Raw genomic sequence first — 15,053 nt, forward strand, 5'->3', positions numbered from 1 at the left:
ATTCGTGATTTCCGAGTTTACTAATAATCTAATTCACATATAATTACCTTCATTTAGAAGTTATTACTGGTTGGGAAATATGAAAACCAAAGTTGAGAGCCATATGATCATTGTAAGGAAGTTTGGCTCATTTTGGGTCTAAAGCTTGATCTCGTGATTTTCGAACTTTCTAATCGCCTAATTCAGTCATCATTATCGTCATTTTGAAGCTATTAGTTCTTAGGAAGGATTGGAACCAAGGTTGAGAGCCATAGGATCATTCTAATGGGAGAACTTCCCATTGCAAGAAAGTTTGGCTCATTGTGGGTCTAATGCTTGATCTTGTGGTTTCGGAGCTTCCTAATCTTCTAATTCACCTATGATTGCCTTCATTGAGAAGCTATTGTTGATTGAGAAAGATTACAACCAAAGTTGAGAGCCGTAAGATCGCTCGAATGGGAGAACTTCACATTCTGAGGAAGTTCGGCTCCTTTTGGGTCTAATACTTTATTTGTGATTTCCGAGTTTGCTAATCATCTAATTCACATATAATTACCTTCATGTAGACGTTATTAGTGGTTGGGAAATATTAAAAACAAAGTTGAGAGTGATATGATCATTCTAATTAAAGAAGACAACTTCCCATTCCAAGGAAGTTTAGCTCCCTTGGGTCTTAGGCTTGATCGTCTGGTTTTCGAGCTTCCTAATAATTTAATTCACTTATAATTGTCTTCATGTTGAAGCTGTTAGTGCTTGAGAATGGTTGAATCACCGTGGAGAGCCATATGATCGTTCAAATGAGAGAACTTCCCATTCCAAGGAAGTTTGGCTCTTTTATGGATGAAAAGCTTGATCGTGGGGTAACTGAGCAACCCAATCAAGAAATTCACTTGTAATTGTCCTCATTGAGAAAATATTAGTGCTTGCGAAAGAGTAGAACCAAATTTGAGAACCATAGGATCAACATAATGAGAGAAGAGAACTTCTCATTCCAAGGAAGTTTGGCTCCTTTTGGGTCTAGTGCTTGATCTTGCGGTTTCCAAACTTCATAGTTACCTAATTCACTCATCATTGTCTTCATTTTGAATCTATTAGTGCTTAGGACGGATTAGAACAAAAGTTGAGAGCCATAGGATCATTCAAATGAGAGAACATCCCATTGCAAGAAAGTTTGGCACATTTTTTGTCTAACGCTTGATCTTGTGGTTTCGAAGCTTCCCAGTCTTCTAATTCACTTACAGTTGTATTCATTTAGAAGGTATTAGTGCTTGGTAAATATTAAAACCAAAGTTGAGAGCCACAAGATCGTTCGAACGAGAGAACTTCCCATTCGAAGGAAGTTCGTCTCCCTTTGGGTCTAATGCTTGATTTGTGATTTCCGAGTTTACTATTCGTCTAATTGACATATAAATACCTTCATTTAGACGTTACTAGTGGTTGGGAAAGATTATAACCAAAGTCGAGAGCCATATGATCATTCTAAGGAAGTTTGGCTCCTTTTGGGTCTAATGCTTGATCTCGTGGTTTCCGAACTTTCTAATCGCCTAATTCAGTCATCATTATCTTCATTTTGAAGCTATTAGTGCTTAGGAAGGATTGGAACCAAAGTTGAGAGCCATAGGATTATTCTAATGGGAGAACTTCCCATTGCAAGAAAGTTTGACTCATTGTGGGTCTAATGCATGATCTTGTGGTTTCGGAGCTTCCTAATCTTCTAATTCACCTATGATTGCCTTCATTGAGAAGCTATTGTTGCTTGAGAAACATTACAACCAAAGTTGAGAGCCGTAAGATCGCTCGAATGGGAGAACTTCACATTCCGAGGAAGTTCGGCTCCTTTTGGGTCTAATACTTGATTTGTGATTTCCGAGTTTGCTAATAATATAATTCACATATAATTACCTTCATGTAGACGTTATTAGTGGTTGGGAAATATTAAAAACAAAGTTGAGAGCCCTATGATCATTCTAAGGAAGTTTGTCTCATTTTGGGTCTAATGCTTGATCTCGTGGTTTCCAAACTTTCTAATCGCCTAATTCAGTCGTCATTATCTTCATTTTGAAGCTATTAGTGCTTAGGAAGGAGTGGAACCAAGGTTGAGAGCCATAGAATCATTCTAATGGGAGAACTTCCCATTGCAAGAAAGTTTGGCTCATTGTGGGTCTAATGCTTGATCTTGTGGTTTCGGAGCTTCCTAATCTTCTAATTCACCTGTGATTGCCTTCATTGAGAAGCTATTGTTGCTTGAGAAACATTACAACCAAAGTTGAGAGCCGTAAGATTGCTCAAATGGGAGAACTTCACATTCCGAGGATGTTCGTGTTCTTTTGGGTCTAATACTTGATTTGTGATTTCCGAGTTTACTAATAATCTTATTCACATATAATTACCTTCATTTAGACGTTATTAGTGGTTGGGAAATATTAAAACCAAAGTTGAGAGCCATAGGATTAATATAATGGGAGAAGAGAACTTCTCATTCCCAGGAAGTTTGGCTCCTTTTGGGTCTAGTGCTTGATCTTGCGGTTTCCAAACTTCCTAATTACCTAATTCACTCATCGTTGTCTTCATTTCGAATCTATTACTGCTTAGGATGGATTAGAACCAAAGTTGAGAGCCATAGGATCATTCAAATGAGAGAACTTCCCATTGCAAGAAAGTTTGGCACATTTTTGGTCTAACGCTTGATCTTGTGGTTTCGAAGCTTCCTAATCTTCTAATTCACTTACAGTTGTATTCATTTAGAAGGTATTAGTGCTTGGTAAATATTAAAACCAAAGTTGAGAGCCACAAGATCGTTGAAATGAGAGAACTTCCAATTCGAAGGAAGTTCGTCTCCCTTTGGGTCTAATGCTTGATTTGTGATTTCCGAGTTTACTATTCATCTAATTTACATATAAATACCTTCATTTAGACATTACTAGTGGTTGGAAAAGATTAAAACCAATGTTGAGAGCCATATGATCATTCTAAGGAAGTTTGGCTCCTTTTGGGTCTAATGCTTGATCTCGTGATTTCCGAACTTTCTATTCGCCTAATTCAGTCATCATTATCTTCATTTTGAAGCTATTAGTGCTTAGGAAGGATTGGAACCAAGGTTGAGAGCCATAGGATCATTCTAATGGGAGAACTTCCCATTGCAAGAAAGTTTGGCTCATTGTGGGTCTAATGCTTGATCTTGTGGTTTCGGAGCTTCCTAATCTTCTAATTCACCTATAATTGCCTTCATTGAGAAGCTATTGGTGCGTGAGAAACATTAAAACCAAAGTTGAGAGCCATAAGATCGTTCGAATGGGAGAACTTCACATTCCGAGGATGTTCGGGTTCTTTTGGGTCTAATACTTGATTTGTGATTTCCGAGTTTACTAATAATCTTATTCACATATAATTACCTTCATTTAGACGTTATTAGTGGTTGGAAAATATGAAAACCAAAGTTGAGAGCCATAGGATTAATATAATGAGAGAAGAGAACTTCTCATTCCCAGGAAGTTTGGCTCCTTTTGGGTCTAGTGCTTGATCTTGCGGTTTCCAAACTTCCTAATTACCTAATTCACTCATCATTGTCTTCATTTTGAATCTATTAGTGCTTAGGACGGATTAGAACAAAAGTTGAGAGCCATAGGATCATTCAAATGAGAGAACATCCCATTGCAAGAAAGTTTGGCACATTTTTGGTCAAACGCTTGATCTTGTGGTTTCAAAGCTTCCTAATCTTCTAATTCACTTACAGTTGTATTCATTTAGAAGCTATTAGTGCTTGGTAAATATTAAAACCAAAGTTGAGAGCCACAAGATCGTTGGAATGAGAGAACTTCCAATTCGAAGGAAGTTCGTCTCCCTTTGGGTCTAATGCTTGATTTGTGATTTCCGAGTTTACTATTCATCTAATTTACATATAAATACCTTCATTTAGACATTACTAGTGGTTGGGAAAGATTAAAACCAATGTTGAGAGCCATATGATCATTCTAAGGAAGTTTGGCTCCTTTTGGGTCTAATGCTTGATCTCGTGGTTTCCGAACTTTCTATTCGCCTAAGTCAGTCATCATTATCTTCATTTTGAAGATATTAGTGCTTAGGAAGGATTGGAACCAAGGTTGAGAGCCATAGGATCATTCTAATGGGAGAACTTCCCATTGCAAGAAAGTTTGGCTCATTGTGGGTCTAATGCTTGATCTTGTGGTTTCGGAGCTTCCTAATCTTCTAATTCACCTATAATTGCCTTCATTGGGAAGCTATTGGTGCTTGAGAAATATTAAAACCAAAGTTGAGAGCCATAAGATCGTTCGAATGGGAGAACTTCACATTCCGAGGATGTTCGGGTTCTTTTGGGTCTAATACTTGATTTGTGATTTCCGAGTTTACTAATAATCTTATTAACATATAATTACCTTCATTTAGACGTTATTAGTGGTTGGGAAATATCAAAACCAAAGTTGAGAGCCATAGAATTAATATAATGAGAGAAGAGAACTTCTCATTCCCAGGAAGTTTGGCTCCTTTTGGGTCTAGTGCTTGATCTTGCGGTTTCCAAACTTCCTAATTACCTAATTCACTCATCGTTGTCTTCATTTTGAATCTATTAGTGCTTAGGATGGATTAGAACCAAAGTTGAGAGCCATAGGATCATTCAAATGAGAGAACTTCCCATTGCAAGAAAGTTTGGCACATTTTTGGTCTAACGTTTGATCTTGTGGTTTCGAAGATTCCTAATCTTCTAATTCACTTACAGTTGTATTCATTTAGAAGCTATTAGTACTTGGTAAATATTAAAACCAAAGTTGAGAGCCACAAGATCGTTCGAACGAGAGAACTTCGCATTCGAAGGAAGTTCGTCTCCCTTTGGGTCTAATGCTTGATTTGTGATTTTCGAGTTTACTATTCATCTAATTGACATATAAATACCTTCATTTAGACGTTACTAGTGGTTGGGAAAGATTATAACCAAAGACGAGAGCCATATGATCATTCTAAGGAAGTTTGGCTCCTTTTGGGTCTAATGCTTGATCTCGTGGTTTCCGAACTTTCTAATCGCCTAATTCAGTCATCATTATCTTCATTTTGAAGCTATCAGTGCTTCGGAAGGATTGGAACCAAAGTTGAGAGCCATAGGATCATTCTAGTGGGAAAACTTCCCATTGCAAGAAAGTTTGGCTCATTGTGGATCTAATGCTTGGTCTTGTGATTTCGGAGCTTCCTAATCTTCTAATTCACCTATGATTGCCTTCATTGAGAAGCTATTGTTGATTGAGAAACATTACAACCAAAGTTGAGAGCCGTAAGTGTGACATTCCGAATTTCGGCCCATTTTTGGGATTTATAAAACGTGTAATTCGTCAGTGTGCTTATAGTAAAATCTCGCCCGGGAACTGATCACTCTCGGTTATTGTTTTTAAAATTGAGATTTCGCTAGAATCGCACTCGATCGAATTTGGCCGTTATTTAGAGCCCAAACGTTGGTGTCAAATTTCTCGGAGTTCCGGAACGAATTTAATTGGACGGTGTCGATATTATTGTGGCCAGCCTCGATGTTGCCCGGGATATGCGAAAAGTGAAATTTTGACCGGGTGCGGATTTAGACTAGTAGACCTCCCTCGTAGTGTGTTTTAGTTATTATCTTTTAGCCTTTTTCCTAATTTATAATTAGGGTTTTTCGTAGGCCGTTGGATCATTTTCGAATTTGAACGATGATCGTCGGATCGCACTCAAGTGCATTTGACTTTCTCTCTCTCTCTCTCTCTCTCTCTCCTCCCCCACGTCGCCGCTGCCCCCACGCCGCCGACTTCCTCTCTTCCTTCACGCCCGCCGACTCCCCACGTTGTTTCTCGCCACCACTCGCTGCAGCCTTCGCTTCACGCCGCGCTCCCCCATGCCGCTGCTGATTTTCGCTTGCCGACCGCCGACACCCCTTCTTCGCCGACTTGTTGACCTCGCCTCCTTGCCGACTTCCTCTCGCGACCCGCCGTTGCCCACGCCTTTGCTGCTGCTGTGCCCATGATGAACTTCACATGCCGCTTCGTTCGCCCTTTTACCGCGCTTCTTCACTTCGTTGCTGCTGTTTTCTTCTTCATTTTGCTTCGTTGCTTCTTGCTTTTTCTTGCTGCTGCTCACCAGACCGACCAGTTCCCTTGCTCAGCCACCCTCAGCCGCCGTGAGCGCCGCCACCCGCCGCCACTCATCTCAGCCACACACCACCACCGAGCTCACTCTCTCCCTTCCCTTCCATTCGCCCATCCCGTCACCACCACCACTCAGCATCACCAGCACCTTCGTCCATCTCCACCAGCCAACCACCTCAGCCGTCCGGCGACCGCTCGCCGCCGTCCAGGTTGCCGGAAATTGCCGAGCCACCCGTCTGACCGCCGGAGCAACTGCTGCTTGCTTGGCTTGGCTTTGTTAGGCTCCCTAGCTTGAAAATCTTGCTTAGGCCTTGGGTAAGTGGCTTCCTAACCCTTGACTAGGCTAAGGGGTGACTAATGAGCATGTTAGGGATGGTTTAAGGGCTGTGAATAGTTGGTTTAGTGGCTGGTTGTGCTTGGTTTGCTTGGTGGTGCTTGTTGGTTAATTTCCGGTAAGGTTGCTGCTGCGTCGCTGGATTTTGCTATTTTTACTGTGACTTGTGTGGGCCGAATTTGAGGAAGTGTTCTTCATGAAAGTTATTCATAACATCTTGAAGTTTGACATATATTAAATCTGGAATTTTTGGAGATCATTTAGTTCCATTCGTAAGTCCATTTTTGGACCGTATTCAGTCTGCCGGATTTACTGTTCACCCGACCTTCTGGTCTTTCCGATTTTATATAAATTTTTCCAGACCTCTTTTCAAGAAACTTCCTTCACAAAAATTTTTAAGAACATTCGTTTCTATGATATATAAAAATTTCAAGGCTTTCCAAAGTGATTTGGATACTGGATGAGATGCATTTTGATGGTCAGGCGGCCTGACAGGACGGGTTGAATTTCGTCTGATTTCAAGTGACAAAAAGAGGTGTTTACAGTAGGAACTGGGTTTCGAGTTCTTCACGGAAAATGTTTAGCAAGATGTTTTATGCGACATATCCAAATTTCAGAATTTTTGGAATTGATTTACTATTTATTTTAAAGGAAATTCGGTGACTATGTTACTGCCCAGAATAGCCCGAATGTGTGCAATTCCTGTTTTCTCTCTCTCGGGGACTATTCGATGTTATCGTGGCATTTGACGGATTTAGTTGACATTGGGCTAATTTACAAAGATAAGAATTGGTAATGATTGTTGAGGTGTGTGCATGGTCACGACACGTTCCGTCTAGGCGGGAGTTCTAGACGATGCCCGGCGGGAGTTCGGATGCCGTCTAGGCGGGGGTTCTAGACGTTGCCGATCGCGGTGGAGGCCGGATCGATGCTCCTTTGTGGAATGCCGTCTGGGCGGGGGTTCTAGACGTTGCCGTCGCCGAAGTAGCGGGACGATGCCTGGTTACGCCAGAAGACCGGCGGGAGTTCGGTGGCCCGAGGGGTCGTTAATAATCTGGACATTTATAAACGTGTGCTATGCATTGGAGAATGCCATGATTGAATTTAATGTTGAGCACGTCTGGGTTATTAACCGTGTTATGCATGATTATGCCTTGAATTGCATTGTACAAGCTTGATGAGCAATTGGCCGTGTTATGGCGATATTCTAACGTGCAGGGCTTGTGTATGTGCCGAGGCGAGGTAAGGGCGCCTGTGATTGTTATGACATGTTGGATGTCGGTATTGCATGTTTAGAATTGTTCAGAGGTACGCTTTGGCCTAAGCGAGGCTTAGGTAGTTGCTTATTGAGAAGTGTTCTCATGGTTGTATAACCAAACCATTTCAGACCCGCGACCGTGATTGATCCGGAGACGCTGCCAGAATACTATGGGGATTGAGGATAGGTCGAGTTAGCTCATCTTTTGAGTGCCCCTTTTTGTAGAGAAGTTAAGCTTACCAACCACCCGATCCTTATTGTTATGCGTGGTTCGTAGATAGTGGCCTCGTAGAAGGCTTGCAAATGTATGTGTTGTAATCGATGTTATGTTTATAAAAGTGTCTTGTTAATGTGTATTCTTTGTCTCTCTACTATCCCGTTGTTTATATGTTGTACGGAGAGTTCGAGGTTGCTTCCGCATGCGTTACTCGTTAGTGTTTCGATTGGGTCGGCGACAAGTCCTGGGATGTCGCGTACATTACGACCACGAAGGGATGATTGCGCGCTCGTAAGGTTCGGGGCGTGACATCCCCGTTGATTTGGTATCAGAGCAAGGTTAGCTCGATCTAAGTTGGTCGAAGCCTGGAGTGATAAGGAGCGATGACTTTGGGGTAGTCAGTTGGGGAGACTTGTGTGCCATGCGTGCCCCAGACTGTGTGACTGTGGTTGCTGAGTGATTTTATGCATTAATGTGTGAGGTGCAGGTGCGTCAGGACTTGAGGTAAGTGCACGAACTTTGTTGGTGGTGATTGGCCGTTGTTTGTGATTGGTTGCCTGCTTAGTGAATTGTTGTTGTGATTCACTGTCTAGGGCTTTAGACTGGTATAGTTGGCCTAGGTCTTTAATTCCCGAGGGGAATTATAGCAGGTAAGTGAGTGGTGTGACCTGTGAGTTTGAGTAGTCGAGGTCGAGGTCGTATAGGTCCACAAGCTGGAGTTGCAGACGATCCCAGGGTGGATGAAATTCTGAGAGCACTCGAAGAAGTTGGAATTTTAATGGGAATGATGGGAACCAAGGTTAAGGGTAAGTTAATGCAGTCAGACAGATGCAATAACTGGTTGAGTATTTTTTGAAATAGAGACCCCCGAAGTTTGATGGGAAAAGTGACCCCGAGGCTACATCACTTTGGATATAAGAGTTGGAAAAAAGGCTTTGAAGTATTGAGGTGCTTTGGTCGAGGCTTTCAATGGGAAGTACTTTTCGGAGAGTGCGCGAGAGCAGAAAAAGACAAAGTTTCTTCGGCTTCGCTAAAATCGGATATCAGTCGATTAGCATGAGGTTGAGTTTGTAAAGCTGTCTAAGTATGCATCAAGGATGGTCAAGGATCATGTGGATAGGACAAGGAGGTTCCGGGATGAATGGAAATCGGAACTCCGCAGTCAGTCAGTACTCTTGAGTCTTAAGGGATTACAATGAGTTGTATGAGAGGGCTCGATGGTTGAAATGGATATGAGAGAAAGGGCTGCCGCTTCTGGATCGCGGTACGCGCCGGTTGGGGACAATAGGAACTTGGCAAGAAGTCTATGGCAGAGAATATGAGACCTGTCCCTCCAGTAAGTAAGAACTTCGGAAAGCCGAACCACTACTCCAATGCCGCATGTCGGTCTTGTGGAAGGAGGCATGGGAATGGCCCTTGCCCAGGTGGACTTGGAGCGTGCTTTGGAGGTGGCCAGTAAGGTCATCAAGGGAGAAATTGCCGAATCGACAGGTTAGACCACTGATGTAATCGTAAAGACCGCAGGTAGGACATTAAGCGAGAGCTGCCCGGCAGATTAATCAGAATCGGCTACGGATGTAAGGAAAAGTATATACTATGGTTGGGAAGGAATATGAGGATGTGCCTAGAAAGTTTAGATGCGTCGTGTAATGATATTGGGTGCAATAGGAGATGATTTTGAGGTTATCGCTTGAGTGGTCATGTAAGACTTATAATCAATTTTATGGTGAATAGGCACAATCGGTTTAAGGATTTATGGATTACTGATAATATTCTTGGACGGGTTTGGAAGGATGAGTGTTGCTTAGAAATTTCAGATTTTGTAAAGAATCGATGTGATTTGTTTTTGGAAGACTGTTGGATTGAAATTGGATAGATTGAGCTTTGTCTTTGAGGTATAGAAAGATAATTATTTTGTGACGGACTAGTTGGTTGAGGAACCAAGGCTAAAGGACATAGCCGAGGTGTGTAATCTTCCCGATGTCTTTCCTCAGGAATTGCCGGGATTGCCACCTGAGAGGAAAGTGGAGTTTGTGGTTGAATTAGCCCTAGGGACAGAACTGATCTCGAAAGTGCTCTATAGGATGTCACTGTTGGAATTGAAGGAATTGAAGGTCCAAATGCAGGAGTTATTGGATAAAGGCTTGATTCGTCCGAGTACATCTCCATGGGGAGCGCCAGTTTTATTCGTGAGGAAGAAAGACAGATCGTTAAGGTTGTGCATTAACTACAGACAGCTGAATCATGTGACCATTAAGAATAAGTACCCGTTGCCAAGGATAGATGACCTATTGGATCAGTCACAAGGGACGTTGATGTTTTCAAAAATCGGCTTAAGGACTGGCTATCATCAATTGAGGATTAAGAAGGAGGATGTGTTGAAGATGGCATTTAGGACGAGATATGTGTACTATGAATTTACGGTGATGCCGTTTGGACTGACGAACGCCCCTGCAGCCTTTATGGATTTAATGAAGCGGGTATTCAAGGAATTTTTGGATCAATTTGTAATCGTGTTCATAGACGATATCCTAGTGTATTCGAAGAGTTCCGCCGAGCACGAGTTACATTTGGAAAAAGTTCTACGGACCTTAAGAGAACACGCACTATATGCCAAGTTTAGTAAGTGCGAGTTCTGGCTCACTCAAGTGGCATTCTTGGTCATGTCATCTTCGGGGATGGAATTTTAGTTGACCCGACAAAGATCGAGGTAGTTACGAATTGGCCAAGACCGACAATAGTGACAGAGGTTCGGAGTTTCCTAGGACTTGCGGGCTATTATAGACGTTTCGTGGAAAGGTTCTCCGCGATAGCTACTCCTCTGACTCGTTTACTTAAGAAGGAATTAAGGTTTGAATGGACAAACAAGTGCGAGAGGAGTTTTCAAGAGCTTAAGCACAAGTTGACTACCGCCCCTGTGTTGATGATACCGTCAGGTCCCGGAGGATATGAGATTTATAGTGATGCGTCGCTAAAGGGATTAGGATGCGTGTTAATGCAACATGGAAGAGTGGTTGCATATGCATCGCGACAATTAAGACCTTATGAACTTAACTACCCGATGCATGATTTGGAACTTGCTGCTATCATCTTTGCACTTAAGATTTAGAGGCATTATTTATGTGGGGAAAGGTTTCAAATCTACACGGATCATCAGAGCTTAAAGTACTTGTTTTCTCAGAAGGAATTGAACATGAGACAACATCGCTGGATGGAACTCCTGAAGGATTATGATTGCGACATTCTGTACCACCCCGGAAAGGCTAATAAGGTAGCAGATGCACTTAGTCGGAAATCAAGTATTGCGCAGATGATGGTTAAAGAATGGACATTACTCGAAGGGGTGCGAGATTCGGAATTCAAGTTTGAGGTAAGTCACCTCTCAAGTTTGTTAGCTACCTTGAGGATTGAACCAGAGATTCAGGCGAGGATTAAGGCATTACAATCTACGGATCCTGAGATTCAAAAGATTATGCAAATGGACGAAACTAAGAGAAAGGCTGACTTTCAAGTATCCGAGGACGGAATCTTGAAGTTTTCGTGGACGTTTGTGTGTGCCCGATGACGTAGAGCTTAAGGAGGAAATCTTGACAGAAGCTCACCGTAGCAACTACAGCATTCATCCGGGCAGCACAAAGATGTATCAAAATTTGCGTCAACACTACTGGTGGAACGGAATGAAAGTGGATGTAGCCAAGTAGGTGGCCAAGTGTTTGACGTGCCAACAAGTGAAGGCACAGCATTGTAAGCCCGATGGACAATTGCAACCCTTGGAAATTCCCGAATGGAAGTAGGAACACATCACGATAGACTTTATAATAGGATTACCGAGGAATTAGAGGAGTTATGATTCAATTTGGGTGGTAGTCGATCAATTGACAAAGTCAACACATTTTCTGGCAGTGCGAAAGGATTTCGCAATGGATAAGTATGCCGAGCTGTATATGCGACAGATAGTCCGTCTCCATGGAGTGCTAGTGACGATAACGTCAGACAGAGACCCTAAGTTTACCGCAACCTTTTGGAAAAGTCTTTAGACGGCTATGGGGACGAAGCTGCAATATAGCACGGCCTATCATCCATAGACGGATGGTTAGTTTGAAAGGACAATTCAGACGCTCGAGGACATGTTACGAGCGTGCGTTATAGACTTTAAAGGAGGTTGAGAAGAGCAGTTGCACCTCGTCGAGTTTGCCTACAACAATAGTTATCAGCAGAGTATCAGAATGGCACCTTTTGAGGCGTTGTATGGCAGAGTGTGCAAAACTCCAGTTTGTTGGGACGAAGTTGGGGAACGGAGTATAACGGGTCCGGAATTGATCCAACAATCAGTCGAAGCAGATAAGGTTATTCGGGACAGACTTAAGACTGCTCAGAGTCATTAGAAGAGTTATGCGGATCGGAGATGTAGGCCCTTGGAATTTCAAGTAGGGGATCATGTGTTTCTCAAGGTTTCACCGATGAGAGGGTTGTCTCGGTTTGGTAAGAAAAGGAAGTTGAGCCCGAGGTACGTAGGTCCATTTGAAATATTGGAAAGAATCGGAAATCTGGCCTATCGTCTCGCGCTACCGCCAAATTTGTCTCAAGTGTATAATGTATTCCACGTGTCTACGTTAAGGAAGTACGAGCCGGATCCGACCCACGTGTTGAATTTTGAAGAAATAGACGTGGACGACAGAGTGTCGTACATGGAAAGGTCAGTAAGGATCGATGACATAATGGAACGAGTGCTGCAGAACAAGACAATTCCGATGGTCAAAATAATTTGGGAGCACTATGGAATCGAAGGTGCGATGTGGGAAAGCGAAGAGCTGATGCGATACCAATACCCCCATTTGTTCGAAGGATTGAGTTGGATTGTAAATTTCGAGGACGAAATTTTTATAAGGGGGGAAGAGTTGTGACATTCCGAATTTCGGCCCATTTTTGGGATTTATAAAACGTGTAATTCGTCAGTGTGCTTATAGTAAAATCTCGCCCGGGAACTGATCACTCTCGGTTATTGTTTTTAAAATTGAGATTTCGCTAGAATCGCACTCGATCGAATTTGGCCGTTATTTAGAGCCCAAACGTTGGTGTCAAATTTCTCGGAGTTCCGGAACGAATTTAATTGGACGGTGTCGATATTATTGTGGCCAGCCTCGATGTTGCCCGGGATATGCGAAAAGTGAAATTTTGACCGGGTGCGGATTTAGACTAGTAGACCTCCCTCGTAGTGTGTTTTAGTTATTATCTTTTAGCCTTTTTCCTAATTTATAATTAGGGTTTTTCGTAGGCCGTTGGATCATTTTCGAATTTGAACGATGATCGTCGGATCGCACTCAAGTGCATTTGACTTTCTCTCTCTCCTCTCTCTCTCTCTCTCTCCTCCCCCACGTCGCCGCTGCCCCCACGCCGCTGACTTCCTCTCTTCCTTCACGCCCGCCGACTCCCCACGTTGTTTTCGCCACCACTCTGTGCAGCCTTCCGCTCACGCCGTCTGCTCCCCATGCCGCGCTGATTATTTCGCTTGCCGACCGCCGACACCCCTTCTTCCCGCGACTTGTTGACCTCGCCTCCTTGCCGACTTCCTCGCGACCCGCCGTGCCCACGCCTTTGCTGCTGCTGCCCATGATGAACTTCACATGCGCTTCTGTTCTGCCCTTTTACCGCTGCTTCTTCACTTCTGTTGCTGCTGTTTTCTTCTTCATTTTGCTTCGTTGCTTCTTGCTTTTTCTTGCTGCTGCTCACCAGACCGACCAGTTCCCTTGCTCAGCCGCCGTGAGCGCCGCCACCCGCCGCCACTCATCTCAGCCACACACCACCACCGAGCTCACTCTCTCCCTTCCCTTCCATTCGCCCATCCCGTCACCACCACCACTCAGCATCACCAGCACCTTCGTCCATCTCCACCAGCCAACCACCTCAGCCGTCCGGCGACCGCTCGCCGCCGTCCAGGTTGCCGGAAATTGCCGAGCCACCCGCCGTCGACCGCCGGAGCAACTGCTGCTTGCTTGGCTTGGCTTTGTTAGGCTCCCTAGCTTGAAAATCTTGCTTAGGCCTTGGGTAAGTGGCTTCCTAACCCTTGACTAGGCTAAGGGGTGACTAATGAGCATGTTAGGGATGGTTTAAGGGCTGTGAATAGTTGGTTTAGTGGCTGGTTGTGCTTGGTTTGCTTGGTGGTGCTTGTTGGTTAATTTCCGGTAAGGTTGCTGCTGCGTCGCTGGATTTTGCTATTTTTACTGTGACTTGTGTGGGCCGAATTTGAGGAAGTGTTCTTCATGAAAGTTATTCATAACATCTTGAAGTTTGACATATATTAAATCTGGAATTTTTGGAGATCATTTAGTTCCATTCGTAAGTCCATTTTTGGACCGTATTCAGTCTGCCGGATTTACTGTTCACCCGACCTTCTGGTCTTTCCGATTTTATATAAATTTTTCCAGACCTCTTTTCAAGAAACTTCCTTCACAAAAATTTTTAAGAACATTCGTTTCTATGATATATAAAAATTTCAAGGCTTTCCAAAGTGATTTGGATACTGGATGAGATGCATTTTGATGGTCAGGCGGCCTGACAGGACGGGTTGAATTTCGTCTGATTTCAAGTGACAAAAAGAGGTGTTTACAGTAGGAACTGGGTTTCGAGTTCTTCACGGAAAATGTTTAGCAAGATGTTTTATGCGACATATCCAAATTTCAGAATTTTTGGAATTGATTTACTATTTATTTTAAAGGAAATTCGGTGACTATGTTACTGCCCAGAATAGCCCGAATGTGTGCAATTCCTGTTTTCTCTCTCTCGGGGACTATTCGATGTTATCGTGGCATTTGACGGATTTAGTTGACATTGGGCTAATTTACAAAGATAAGAATTGGTAATGATTGTTGAGGTGTGTGCATGGTCACGACACGTTCCGTCTAGGCGGGAGTTCTAGACGATGCCCGGCGGGAGTTCGGATGCCGTCTAGGCGGGGGTTCTAGACGTTGCCGATCGCGGTGGAGGCCGGATCGATGCTCCTTTGTGGAATGCCGTCTGGGCGGGGGTTCTAGACGTTGCCGTCGCCGAAGTAGCGGGACGATGCCTGGTTACGCCAGAAGACCGGCGGGAGTTCGGTGGCCCGAGGGGTCGTTAATAATCTGGACATTTATAAACGTGTGCTAT

The sequence above is a fragment of the Syzygium oleosum genome, unplaced genomic scaffold (assembly GCF_021117445.2).
Source record: "Syzygium oleosum isolate NSW1041296 unplaced genomic scaffold, Sole_v2.1 Sole_v2.58, whole genome shotgun sequence".
In the NCBI taxonomy this organism is placed as follows: domain Eukaryota; kingdom Viridiplantae; phylum Streptophyta; class Magnoliopsida; order Myrtales; family Myrtaceae; genus Syzygium; species Syzygium oleosum.